The sequence below is a fragment of the Oryx dammah genome, unplaced genomic scaffold, assembly GCF_014754425.2.
Source record: "Oryx dammah isolate SB20612 unplaced genomic scaffold, SCBI_Odam_1.1 HiC_scaffold_9, whole genome shotgun sequence".
In the NCBI taxonomy this organism is placed as follows: Eukaryota; Metazoa; Chordata; class Mammalia; order Artiodactyla; family Bovidae; genus Oryx; species Oryx dammah.
This window is the reverse complement of record NW_024070193.1, coordinates 4951304-4965994: the sequence shown is the minus strand read 5'-3', so window position 1 is coordinate 4965994 and position 14691 is coordinate 4951304. Positions and strand designations below refer to the sequence as shown.

Sequence of the window (14691 nt, the reverse complement as noted above, 5' to 3'; positions counted from 1 at the left end):
GTAGAAAACTTTATACAGAAATGTTCTAAACATATATAGATACATCTGCCAACAGACATCCCTGTAAAATTAGAGATCCAAAATAGAAAACCCAGTGTCACCGCCGTACACACACACACACACGGACGGTGTACGAATAAAACACCACAGCTGAAGTGCAAATCATTTGACGGCAAGGAATCTACCTCTCTCCTCCAGAACCATTTATGTAACATTGGCGTTTAGTTGCTCAGTCCTGTCTGACTTTTTACCACCCCAAGGACTACAGCCCTCCAGGCTCCTGTCTCCATGGAATTCTCCAGGAAAGAATAATGGAGTGGGTTGCTATTTACCTCTCCAGGGGGGTCTTCCAGACCCAGGGGTCAAACCTGCATCTTCCGTATTGGCAGGCAGTCTTTCTCTACCACTGAGCCCCCAGGGAAGCCCCATGCAACGTGAGCGAGCAAAACTGAACAGAACAACAAAGGCAGAGGCTGTCGGTCTTCCTGTGAACAGAAAGTGTCGCTCAGACACTGAAAGTAAACCATGCTGTTGCTCCAGGGGGCATTCGCATAGGACTAGGACACGATATTTTGCTGGGGTTCGAGTGCAGATCAGCGGACAAAATGGCATGTTTTGCCTCTGCTTTTTCAGAGCTGAAGGAGACATCATAGTCCGAGTAACTTCTCAGCCCAACCTTCATCCAGGAGCTATTACCACTTCTTAAGAAACAGTATCTTTCAGTGTATCCATCCAAGGGACTAGCATGCAACCACAGAAAGGAATGAAGTACTGGCCCCTCCTACAAACAAGAGGGAGCCTCTCATTATGCGAAGTGCAGGAAGCCAGTCACAAAAGACAATGATACAGAATTCCATTTATATGAAAGTTTGTGACTATTCCAAAAGGCACTGAACTGTGCACTTCAAACGGGTGAAGTTTATGGTATGTACATTATATCTCAGTAATAAGGCTGTGAAAAAAATACCAGATTAAAAAAAAAACTATCACCTAGATAGCATATTCAAAAGCAGAGACATTACTTTGCCGACTAAGGTCCGTCTAGTCAAGGCTATGGTTTTTCCAGTAGTCATGTATGGATGTGAGAGTTGGACTGTGAAGAAAGCTGAGCACCGAAGAATTGATGCTTTTGAACTGCAGTGTTGGAGAAGACTCTTGAGAGCCCCTTGGACTGCCAGGAGATCCAACCAGTCCATTCTGAAGGAGATCAGTCCTGGGTGTTCCTTGGAAGGACTGATGCTGAAGCTGAAACTCCAGCACTTTGGCCACCTCATGCAAAGAGTTGACTCATTGGAAAAGACTCTGATGCTGGGAGGGATTGGGGACAGGAGGAGAAGGGGACGACCGAGGATGAGATGGCTGGATGGCATCACTGACTCGATGGACGTGAGTCTGAGTGAACTCCGGGAGTTGGTGATGGACAGGGAGGCCTGGCGTGCTGCGATTCATGGGGTCGCAGAGAGTCGGACACAACTGAGCGACTGAACTGAACTGAGTCATCTTTAAAGAGCTATAGAAGAAACACAGCCGACAGGGAGGACAGTCAACACGGCGGCTCTCTATCTTCTCAAGGCAACCTCCGATGAACTCTGGGCATTGGAAGGGTTAGTCAAGCAACTGTCACGGCTGCAGTGTAACCAAGGTGAGACGAAGCAAATGCAGAAGGGAAATATTTCGCACCTAAAGTAATAAACAGTGTGAAACACACACGCACAGGCCACAAAATCAAAACAGCATGAGTTCCCATATGAGACGTGTGTCCCAGCGTCACCAGAAGTTTCTCTTATTCTCTTGCTACTTCAAAGATAAACCCTGGGAAAGGCAGGAACTTGATTTTTCTTTTTTTTTCTCATGATCGTAAGACAGCACAGCTGGAGACATCATAACCTTTAAAGGCAGCAATAAGCATGTTAAGGTGCCACAAACACTCCCTGAACTGTGCTCTGTACACCACTGTGGCCCCTAGGAGCTCTGATCGTCCCCCGCCTGTGAGGGAAATGTGTGAGTTGTTCTACAGAAAAATCCCTCACAGGCAAACTAGGTTAGCATTCAAATCTTCCAACAAGTGAGCTGAAGAGCAGGTTGCTAGAACTTCACCAACATTCAAATGAGTGCACGAAGCTCACCAGTACACAGATGAAGCCAGAGGCTGTCAGTCTACCCAGCATTAACAGCCAAGTTATCTCAGCCCTCTAAAATAAGGGCTGTGTGATCGCAAATCACCACGCGCTCACCCCAGTGCTTGCCACGGCCACAACAAGAGCTCCTACCAGCAGAAGATACTCGAATAAAACCGAATTGTAAAAATTTCTGGTAAGCATGCAAATGAGTGTTGTCATTTTCAAAGCAGTCATTCTGGAATGACTTGAGCCTACTTATTCCAAAGAAAGTTGTCACTGATTAAAAGATTATTTCCAAACTCCACTTGTGGAACTGGCTTTAGAATGACAAAGGAAAAATCAGCTCGTCATTTTATAGGCACACTTACATCCAACTGAGCATGGCAGACAGAAAGAGTCCTCTCCGAGTGTCTGCTGTGTATAGTTAATTACTGGCCACTGTTCAAAATGTTCCAAAGCTGCCTTCGTGGCTTTTGCATCTCAAGACCATGAAGGCAACTTCTAAAACACCAACAATGTTCTGGGAATGAGATCATCACAGTGTTAAGAGTGGTAATTTTCCAAGGTAACTATTTTGCAGACAAGCTTCAACACCTTACTTATTTAGATGGAAGCTGTAACGTTTGTTTGCTTTCAATGTCACGCTTTATTTACATTAAAGATAACAAAACACAAGGTGATATAACTGCTAAATGAATATTACAGGCTGTAAACGCCATGGATATTCAAAGGGAAAGAATATAAACACTGAAAGAGGGCAAGGCATCTCGCCAAGGATTGAGAATTTAACAGGTTACAGTACAATTTCTGCCTATAAAAAGTTTCAGGTAAAGTTTTTATAAAGGAGGCTGGAACGTGAACAGAATTCACATTGCTGGAAAGAAGCCGGGAGGGCATTCTAAACGGGGGAGGGGGGCGGGGGGTGGGGAAGGCAGTGGATTGAAAGAGCCTAAAGGGGATGATAGACAAATCAGGAGATAAATCAAAAGGAGCTGCTAGAGCTTAAACCCTGAGCGATCTTTCAACAGGCCAGTGGGTGGATGAATCACTACCCAACACGAACTAAAGCGAAACAGCAGCAGACTAGAGCAGCGTTGCCAAGAGTCCTCAGTGACACGGTGCCATTTGCTCCCTTCTATGGATTTGGGCACCCGCTGGCTTCCATGGCTGTGGATTTACCCACTCTGGGAAAAACAAGCCCTCCTTTGAACAATACCAACATCACTACCTCTGACCTGAAATTAGACAACAAATATACATACTCCAGCCTCTGAGACCATTGATTCATCAAACGCAGAGACTGTGTATTACGGCACACCGGCCCAATGAGCAGTGTCACAGCAGGTATTCGAGTGAGTAACGGATTCTACAGTTAACGCTGAAAGACACTGAGACATTATTGTCCTAGACCCCCGGCAAGGCTACAATTTAAGACTGGCAACACCACGTTCTGCGGAAGACGCAGAGTTCCTGGAGCCCTTCTGCACCGCCGGTGCAAGCGTCAGATGGTCCAACCACTCTGGAAAACGGTTAAGCAGTTTCTAAAAAAAGTTAAGCTTACCCAATGACTCGACAATTAAACCCAGAAGTATTTACCCAAGAGAAAGGAGCACGTGAGTCCACAAAAAGGCTTGTATCAAAATCTTTGGAGGCTGAGCCACAAAGTGAATATGCTGAAAATCACTGAACTGTACCCTAAAAATGGCTAAAATAACAGACTTCATGTTACGTATCTTTTTATTACAGGGAAAAGAAAATGTTTAGAGCATCTTTATTCATAATGTTAAAAACTCTGAAACAAGGCAAATGTCCCCTTCAACCTTAAGAGAGAAGCAAATTGTGATATGCTCAAGTAACAGACTACAGCAGGGCAATCCCAAAGAAGAGACCCCTGACCTGGGCAAGGATGTGGATGAATCTCAGAAATACCATGCTGAGCACAAGAAGCTGGAATCAAATGATTCTATTTACATGAAGCCAAAGAGCAGGAAAAACTATCAATAATTTATAACCACCCAGCCAAAACAGTGGTTACCTCCAGCAGGGGCTAGGGGGTGGGTACTGTCCGGCAAGGAGGCAAGAAGGGACTTCCTGTGATGACGGAAATGTTCTATGTCTTCACCTGGGTGGTAATTACAACAGGTATTAACACAGGGGAAAAATTCATGAAGCCATGCCCTCAAAATTTCACCATACTTAATTATGTCTCAATGTCAACAAAAGAAAGAAGAAAGAAAACCAAAGAGGTGGGACCCTCCAGTCCATGGCCCATATTAAGTCCAAGACCAGCCTTTTGTCTGCTGCTGCTGCTAAGTCACTTCCGTGTCCGACTCTGTGCGACCCCATAGATGGCAGCCCACCAGGCTCCCCCGGCCCTGGGATTCTCCAGGCAAGAACACTGGAGTGGATTGCCATTTCCTTCTCCAATGCGTGAAAGTGAAGTCACTCAGTCGTGTCCGACTCTTCGAAACCCCATTGACTGCAGCCCACCAGGCTCCTCCATCCATGGGATTCTCCAGGCAACAGTACTGGAGTGGGGAGCCTTTGTCTAGCCCTCCCCAAATACTCTCCTATCACAAAATAAGACCTCACAATAAAAGTTCCCCTTGGGTCTTGTAGGACCTATCCCAGACAGGGCAATATCTTTCAAGGTATGACTAGAGAGGTTTAAAGAAAAACATACAACTAATCCATTGATTACCTAGGCTTTTTTTTAATTCACTGAGTTTTTGTCATTCTAGAGATATATTTTGTTCCTATTAGGATCCAAATGAACCATCTAACCATTTGGGGTTTAAGTTGATGACGCTACAATAAACACTAGGTCCCAATATAACAGATGGGTAAGATAGAGTGAGGCAGTCTGACTCTGACCCCAGTTAACAGATCAGGCAGAAGGCCTCACACTGCTAGGGTCCCAAAGGAGATCATTCCCAAGCTTCCTCAACATACGTTTAAGTCCCTCACAAGACAATGAGGGAAATATCATCCACTCCAAGTCTGCAAATGAAACCAGTCACTTTTTTAAGAATGGATAAAACTATCATAAACCGTTGAGTCCGCTAAGAGACACCAACCTGTAACAATCACACTTTTTCATAATCTGTAATTATCTTCTTTATTTACATCTTGTTTGCCTCTCATCTCCATGGTTAAGCTCTAAAATCTCAGGGATCTTGCTGTCTCCTTTGTTGACAGCTATGTCCCCAGTACATAAAACAGCGCCTGGCAGGTAACTGGTATTAAATATTTCCCCCAGAAAGGAACAGTTCACTTCATAGACCAAAGTGAAGTAACTAGAAAACAAGATGAGTTGAGGAAGTCATTTCCAAGCAACCAGCCCACTTCAAAATGTTTCTCTAAAGAAACTGAGTCTTAAAGATTCCCCCTCAACCAAACCTTCATACCCCTTCTTTGCCCTGCTATCTGTCCTTCCCCTAAGAGTAACTTGCTAGGAACTGACAGACTCGTTTGTCTTAGCCACTAACTGAGCATCATCCCAGGGCTAATCACACAACTCCAGTGTTTCTTGATCTCTAATGAAAAGACAGTGGAGTCGCTTCTCACCGAAGCAGACACCACAGTGCGTGGTGTTGAGAACAAAGAGATGAAAGACAAAGGCCTGGCGCGGGTGGAATCTCAGCAAGAGGCAACGGCTCACTCAAAGGTTGGGGTTGCGTATATCTGGACCACAGGTGCAGCTTGGGGGTTGGCAGGAGACAGGATCCGGGCAATGGATGAGTGGAGGACGAGGCTGGAGGGCAGAGTGAGGGATCATGGACGCGGGTCCAGAGGGAACACAATTAGAGGCGGCGCTGGTGAGGCCGTTTTCTTAGTGATAATTCGGTAAACCGTCGGAGACCAGGCTACGGGAAGGGTTCCCAGGGCTGCTGCAACTTCTTCCTCTCGTCTTTCTTCCTCAGTGACCACTCTTATTCTCTATCCCAAGTCTTGATCTTCAGCCGCAGCCCACTCCTCTGAGATCTAGACCCATATACTCATTTCAAAGTCCTTCAAACTAAACATACTTGAGACAACACTCGGGAAACCCACAGTCCGGGGTTCCCTCGCCCTGCGAGTGGCAGCAGCGTCCCTCCAGCTGGAAACGCCAGAGGCTGGGGTAGCCTCCCTGTCCTCCCCGCTCTCTGCCTGCTCCCCTGCTCCCATCCAGAACCACGTCCCCTCAGGCTTCTCTCCAAGATCCACTCCCCACCGCCCGCTCCTCCATCCCTGCAGTGACTCAGGTTACCACCACCCCTTGCCCTAACCACCGCAGGTTCACGCCCTCTCCTGTTTCTCCTGTTTCCTCCCAATTCATCCTCAAGCTACACGCAAACCTTTCTCAGCCCGCCTCCTCTCATCCACCCTCCTACCCACACCCAGGAGCACACAAGCCCTGCTGATGCCTCGCGTAGCACACCATTCCTGATGGGAGTGGGGATGAGGAACGTCTTTGAGCCAAGGGATGAAAAACTGTAAAGGTTATGGAAGGAGTCGACACCAGACACAGACTCAAACCAAGGACTAAAAGCTGTCCACGGGATGTGCCAGCAGGGCGGCACTGTGCGCCCGTGCCCAGCAGGGCTTCAGCAGAGTGGCAGGAACAGAAATCAGATGCCAGCGGGCTGAGCAGCAGATGGACAGGACCCCGACCTCCTTCCCCCCGCGATGTGGATGCCAAGGAGAAGGTCTAACAGTGAGGAAGAGAACACAAGGTTGAGGGGCAGGTCTGGGCTTCTCGTCTTAAAGTTGGGAGAGGCCTGAGTGTGAGCAGATGATGAAGAGGGAGACCCAGGAGAGGAAGAAAGGAAGGGGAACCAGGAAAGACACCCACCCCTGAGACGTCCCTGAGGCCAGAAGGTGGGGACTTGTGACAGGAACAGAGGGCTGGAGTTGGATCCCGAGGAGTCTGCGGGTGGGAAAGCCAAGGAGTCGTGTTGGTCCCTCTACTTTCTCCTTTTTCCTAAACGGTGTCTAAGGATTCCTCCACCTCTACAGGAAAGCTCTCTCCCGTTCTCTGTTAGACACAATATAAAACCATGTACATTACGCACACGTGTGAGCGTGTGTGGATTTTATGTATTTATATGGTGTTTTACATAGCCTTCCCTGGTGGCTCAACGGTAAAGAATCTGCCTGCAATGCGAGAGTCCTGGGTTCGATCCCTAGGTGAGGAAGATCCCCTGGAGAAGAGAATGGCTACCCACTTCAGTATTCTTGCCTGGAGAATCCCATGGACAGAGGAGCCCGGTGAGCTGTAGTCCATGGGGTCTCAAACAGAGTTGGACATGACTGAGTGACTTTCACTCATATTTTACACATACACACACACACACATATATAAGTGATGTGTTATCTTTAATACTGGACACCAGGAGTTATACTTGGTGTCTTCGGCTAGTCCTGGGATTCTATTTCACTCCGCTCCTTTCCCCCTCCTCCTTTCTCCCCCTCTTTATTGATATAAAGCCTCTAACAGAAAAAGGGTTCCAACCATCATCTCTAGTACCTGGTTTTAACTGTTCCCAGTTGGGAGTTCTGCAGGGCGGGGCTCGAAAACCTCACATAGGTTTTAGACAGAGAAGAACTGCTGTTTTCCGTCCCTCTTACCCTCCGCTCAACAGAACGTCAAGCCTGGCACAGCTGTTACATATTCCTTTAAGAAGCTGCCCGAGTCGCTCTCCTGGGTGACTGTAAGCACTGGCAAAGAGGTCAGTGCTTTTCATCAGGGAAATAAAACAAGGGTTCTCTGCGGGGTCAGCCAATCGTTTTTATCAGTGGCTCATCGGAAAAACAACAGCTTAAACGGACACACACTGTAAGAAAGGGAGAGGAAAGGGGTACAGGAGAAAGCTGCGGACAATGAGATGAGAGTTTAGGTTAGTCCCCTGTCACTTTAATCAGGCTGCCACCTAAGGGGAGATGTGCTTGATTCCAAAGAGGGGAGGAGGCGAACATCCAGAGATGGGCGCTCATCAGCTGTTCTCAGGGAAGCGGCGGGCTGGCTCCAGCTGGAGCAGGGGCAGTGTAAACACCGCTCCAGCGCTTGGCAGCACACATCTGCATCGGGCCATTAAATTCTGGAATTCGCTCTATTAAAATCAAATCATTAGCCAAGAAGAATTAACAGGCAACGATTTTCATGCAAAGCAGACACAAACCGAACACCAAGAGCGATCCATATGGGTGACCCTTCTCCATTCACCATTTCAGACGGTGCATAAGGCCAACCCACGACTGTTTCAGCCCTTGGTTGCTCGCTGGCAGCCCTGTCTATACAATGTCGAGCATTGTCTGAACGCTGGAACAATGTAAGCTTTTCGCTGTTTATCTGAAAGTCCCTGGATCACCATCCCAAGAAACCTGGCGGTGTGACAAAGCTGACATGTGACATGTCTCAGCCCTTTAAGCAAATTGCTTATTAATTAACGCAGGACCGAAGTTTCTGTTCGGGTCCTAATTAAGCTACGTACCTCCAGAAGTGTCCCTCCCTGCTCTGCGCTCTCTGAAACTGGGCAGAATTTTTCTGACACTCAGTTTTCCATGACACACGGATGGTGGAGGGTTTTAACAGGTGGTAAAGACTGTGACCAAAATACTGGCTGGGGAAAAAAAAAAAAAACCAGTTCAGGCCAAAGCGTCACCAGGTCTATTAACAGCGGAGAAAAAGGGCAGTGAGGAGGGCAGAGGGCACCTCCGTGGATATTCCAGTGTGAGGCACCCCTCGCCCGCCCGGGGAGCAGGCTTCATTCACAGGGAGAAGAAAACCTCTTGGGACGTGGCCACTACTTTAGAGGACCTCATACATAAGACACAGAAGAATTCCAGTAAAAACAAAAACAGACAAAACTAAGCTAGTCTGTTTGGAATGGCGCACGTAGGTAGGTAAGAGTAAAACAAGTTGCAGTTGTGATGACCTGTTGGGGTCAGGAGAAACTGTGCCTGGGAGAGAGCTTGGAGGAAGCGACTGACTGTTTCTTCTCCTGGTGATCATGACAAGGTTGGTTGTATTTTTAATTATAAACAACACACGTGTTTTATGCACTTTCAGGTATATATATGTTTCATAATAAAAAGTGTTAAGAGACGGAGAAATGCAGAGACAGAGAGCAATACAGAGGGGCACAGAGACAGCCAGCCAGACACGCACGCGGAAAGATCAACCCAGAGACCTAACACACTCCTCAGCAGAGCAGCAGCATTCCATACATGCTTATGAGAATGGATGCTGGGTGACAAGGCACAGCACTGAGTCTTCTCGACTCACTCACTAAATATACTTGTTTGTTATGTTTACAGACGTCTTTGCAAACAGATGGGGGTGAAATGTTAAGAGTTCGGAAAGATCATATAAATAGCCACAAATTAAAGACAACTTTAAGAAGAGATTTTCTATTTTATTTAGCGTAAATAAACATTCTTTCAACGGGTAGTGATTCACATGGTTAGGATTAAAACAAATCCTGTACACAATACCCTGAAACTAAAACAATCTACAGAATTCTAGGAAAGAAAGAAAGAAAAAGAAAAAAAAAAGACAGGATCAGAAAGCAAACTGATGGAAACAATCCCTTAAAACTTAGGAGAACATGTAACATTTGGGAAGGCAGAGAGGAAGAGAGCAAAACAGAAAATAAAATTTTCAAACTCTGCTTTTAAAATAAAGTGGGTGAAGTTTTTTTTGGGGGGGGGAGGAGGATATATGAGTTTATTAAAAAATAAAAGGGGGGGCACTATTTTGTGAGACAAAAGTGCCCTTGCTGAACAAGACTGCAGCTCAGCTCCAGTGAGAGCTCAGTATATACATAGAGACCACACAGTATAAACCGTCACGGAATAAACATTCAGATACGCAGAGATCAAACAGATATGGTCAGAAATGAGCCCTGGTAAGACTGGTTTTATACCCTTGTGTACAGGGAGAGGTGCTAAGCCTGGATCTGATTTCTTCAGGACAAAACCCACTTTTCTACAGCATCCTCACAATAAAAAGCCGAATAAGGAGGAGAGGTTTCAAATCTTTCTCTTCTCACAGCGCGTTTCTTCTTTTTTTAAAAATCTGCCTTCAAGGCTGACTAATCCAAACACCCTGTAGGAACTGAAGGCCTGCAGACAATAGGGAAGGAAGGAGGGAGGAAGGAAGAGAAATCCGCCTTCCAAAACAAAGCTTGTGTGGGTTCCAAGAAACAGCCAAGTACAATAATCCTTCCAGAAGAGGGCAGGGCGAGGGGAGCTGGGAGGAAAAAGGGGCGGTCACCCCTTCCCCTCAAACTGTAACCAGAAGGAGAGGCCCAACTGGCCAGATCCTGGCCAGAGAGCTCCGGGGCTCACCTGGGCTTGTTTCCTTAGCCAAGCTCCTCCCAGCCTCCCCTGGCCCTCCCCTCCCCCACCTCCCTTCTGACCCTCACCTACAAATTAAAAGCCACGGTAGAACGAATTTCCACAGCAAAACAGCTGCAGACGTCCCACTTCTGACACACCCCGGGGTGAAGCTGGCCACTGAAATTTGGGGCTGGGGACGAACCCAGCCACAGCTCTGCCCTGTGCCCCTTTCCACTGGGCTGGTACCCCACGCTCCTAAGTTTCCTGATGTCTCTGAGTTCATTAGACAAAGAACAATGGAAGCAGGACTCCGTGAAACTGCTGCTGGTTAAACTGGCAGGAAACAGAACAAATCCGGCAGTCGCCTGGCTCTGGGGCCCTGCTCACACCTCCAAGCAAGGGCTCTCACCCGACTCCACCACCCGAGCTGTGCTTTCCTCTCAATTCCGGAAAATCACCTTAAATGCAGCCTGTGATGAAACCAGGGATAATTATGTTCTGAAACAAGGAATAGCTTAAGAAAGTTCAGGAACTTAGAATGAATGCTCTTAAGCTTCCAGAATATCTCAAGATGCAATCTAGTCTTACTTTCTCCCAATATAAATCACACCATTAAATTAAAAAGGTGGGGGGGAGAACTCCTCTACCAAATTACACACTAATGGCTCTTAACCCGTAATTAAAGTATCACTAACAGCAGCTTAAAGCCACGGCCAACCATGAGCACATTTATTAGGACCTGAGCTTTCAGCGCCAGTAATTATGTAAATAGAACCACCAGCCATCTTGAGAAGAGTCCATGGACAACCAGCTCCCTGTCCCCCTGAGGAAACTTTGGGAACTGGCGTCTATGCAGGGCCTCCTTTGCACGGCTGGGGAAAAGAAGTCGAGCAAAGCTCCGTGCCCGGGCAGCAAGGAGGGGCCGATGCCAACGGGCCTCCTCGCCTAGAGTCCTGGTTCCCACCTTCCCTGATCATGGCGACGAGGGGGAACCTAGAGCAGCAACCAGTTTTGGAGCAAGGAAGAATCCAGGTCGGACCCAACCTGTTCATCATGCCCCAAAAGACGCTGTCCCTGTGCGGCGGACTGTGATGGTCCCCAGGACAGACCGCCTCCCTCACCCCAAGAGGGGTGCGAGTGACCAACAAGGAGAACTGTGGAAACCTGGTACAGAAGAAGAACAGACCAGTCAAAACCACCGACTGCGCCTGCTCCTCCATTCAGTCCTGTCACAAACTTGCGGAATAAACTAGGACAGGCGACTGATGGTTCCAGACCTCAGCTTCCTTGGGGAAGACAAGGCAAGCAACATCTAAGGCCCTGGGTAGCCCTGGCAATAATTAGATAATTAAAGAATGCGAGACAGTATACAATTAAGTGCTAAATTAGACAGTAACGACCACAATTGCTGATGGGAGAGATTTCGTGGCGTTTTGAGCCCATTGATTCCTGAGGGCCACGGGCCACACCAGGCGCCGTGCCAGGACTCGGGATTACGACAGCAGTGACGGAGACAAAGCCCTGCCTTCAGGAGGCTTTCAATCTACGAGCGGTGCATTCTCAGGAGTTTAGGGCGGGGCAAAAATGAAGGCTCCTTTTCAGAGAGAGAGGCAAAACGGGGATTCAATGGGTATAATTTGAACATACAGTAGGAAGGAGGACAAATGATGAACTGGGCAACTGCTGAAGACTTCAGTAATAAACCAGAGCTTTTTGAAAAGACACAGTAATACCTAAGCCTAGTGTGCTAATAACTGGCTTATCACCAACGAAGGTAGTTTCCAGAAGTTAGGCACAGGCAGATTCTCCCTGCCTTATGACAATCAGTGTCTCCCTATCCCATCAGGCCCCCACCCAGACCTATTGTTTATGGTTCATTTTTTTCCCTTAATTCTCTTTATAATTATGATTGCAGACTTCTAGGGTACAAGTCAGGTGCCGGGGAGCAGATCCCAAGCAGAGGGTCCTTTACTAAGCTGTCTGGATTACACCCAGAATGTGGGATTTTAGGAAGACCACGTATGCTATGACACAGCTGGCTGAAACAGACCTGTTTGTGTCTAAGTTGCTAGAGAGGGTGAGGAAAGACGGTGCAGACACATGGCTTACTTTGTGGACTAAACGCTAAAACAACTAAAGAAGTGAATACAGCTGATTGAAGCAGTAATGAACGATCAAAACGTGTTTTTTTTTAAACTAAAAGTTTTTTAAATTGGATCTGTCCAAGTTTCAAGAGACGGGAAACCTGCCTGGGGAAACCTGCCTGGGCTCTAAGTGAGATCAAACACTGCCCACCAACTGTACATTCCGTTTTCCAAATAACTTCCCTGGAACACAGATGGGTTTAAAATAAATATTCTCAAAGTGTTGGATTTAGAAGGAACAATACTATTCCAGTTTTTCTTATTCCAGAAAAAAAAAAAAATCTCTTCAAAGATGTATGCCCATCTTCTAAACACCCTTTTGGGTTCAGAGCAGATGTGTGCAGTGTTTACGCTCTGAAAACCACTAGGACATACACAACCCACTGTAAACACCACTCAGATTTTGCTGTGCTTCTCTTCATTTCCTGTGTATTTATTTTGGTGTTAAAATAATGTTAACTTTCATAATAAGGAAAACAGCAGCAGATGTTTAAACCAAACAGACTATATAGCACATCGTCCAACGTATCTACTCAACTTTCAAAAGCAAAGCTTCTTCCTCCTAATTAAGGAGGGGGCCCAGGAGGCCACTCTTAAGTGGGGTGTATCCGCTATACCACAGAGCAACCTGGACCCGCTTTCTGTAAACTTTTCCTCACCACCTGCAGATATAAAAAAATTAATGTGGTATCAATTTCCTAATAATCCCTATCGTCCTCTCCGAGGCTGATTATTATGCTTTGTATTGTTGTGAAAATATCCTGTTACTCAATGACAAAGACGACCCCACACAAAGTACCCGTAAAAGCTTTCCATTTCTTGTTCACCAAAAAAAGAAAAAAATTCTTTTACACTGACTGCAATCTGTTACTTTCAGGGGAAACAAGCCCCATCACTTGCTGCTTAGACCACTCGAAACATGTCTGCCTTTTAAATGAGGGACTTTAGAAGCAGGATAATACCTAAAACAGCAGATTCAAAGGAAGCAATTCACCAAAATTCACTTTCCTTGTACAAGGAGGATTAAAAGAAACCAAAAACCACAGAAAGAGGCAACTTTAAATGTAAGTTTATCCAATAAAGTAAAAACAAAAACAGAATGAATTTTTTTTTCCTTGAAAAAGAAAGGGTAACTTTTCGAGTGCTTAGGCAACAGGCCTAAAGTTGTTTTTTGTTTTTGGTTTTTAAACATGGAAAACACAAGTGGATCGGGTCGCCCTCCCAAGTTTCTGCCATATTTTCTTTTTCCAGAGAAATGCTCAGTTTCACTATAGAACGAAAACATGGAAACTTCTCCCGCTGCATCAGATTTGCATGCGGTTACAAAAAAAAAAAAACACAAACACTTCCCCTGCCCGGTAGAATTCCCCTGGAGTGTCTCCGACTACTCAACACTCAGACCATTACCACGTTTTCAAATCGCACGTAATGTTCCAGGAGATTAAGAAATCGCCTTTTCTCTTTTTACTACTAACAGAGACAGCTTGAAATACTACCCAGCAGTGGGGAAAAACGTCACAGTTTAGTAGGAGGTAATAAACAATAAGAATTCAGAAGGTTTTTTTTTTTTTTTTTTTAATTTAGCTTACTGGTTGGTGGGTTGTGCAATCGCTTGCTTCCACAAGGGAATGGAGTGTGGAGGGAACATCCCTCAATGTCAGAACCCTCCCGGAGCTGTACAGGAAATGGGAATTCAGACAAAGAGCCAGTCTGTGCTCCGTGACATGGGTGCCCTTCCGGGCCCCCGAAATGAATAGAAGAAAAAAAAAAAAAACTTCATTGTTTGGGACAATCGCTCCCCAACACAAAAATTCACTGTAACTTTCTGTTCCCCTCTATATGCACATCCAAAGCGCTTATTGGCTGTAGGAATACAGCAGGAATACGGTACAGTAGACAGTGTATGTTTAAGTATCAGAGCAAAACAAAAAAGGAGAGAGAGAGAAAATCCGACATGTTTTAACTTTTTGCTTGGGTCCTAGTTCTTCCTCTAAAGAAAACACCAACAGACATCCAAAAAAAAAAAAAAGAAATACATCTTTCAAGAGTTTCAAGTGTGAGGAGTCGCGAGGAAATAGCCAAGGTTTTAACAATGTATATATTTC

General features: G+C 46.1%; 1 protein-coding gene across 3 annotated transcripts in view; it reads right to left on the bottom strand.

The window, feature by feature from the left end:
* Window positions 1-14691, bottom strand: part of VGLL4 (vestigial like family member 4) — a 154339-nt gene that overhangs the window by 57116 nt on the left and 82532 nt on the right. The window lies entirely within an intron of this gene.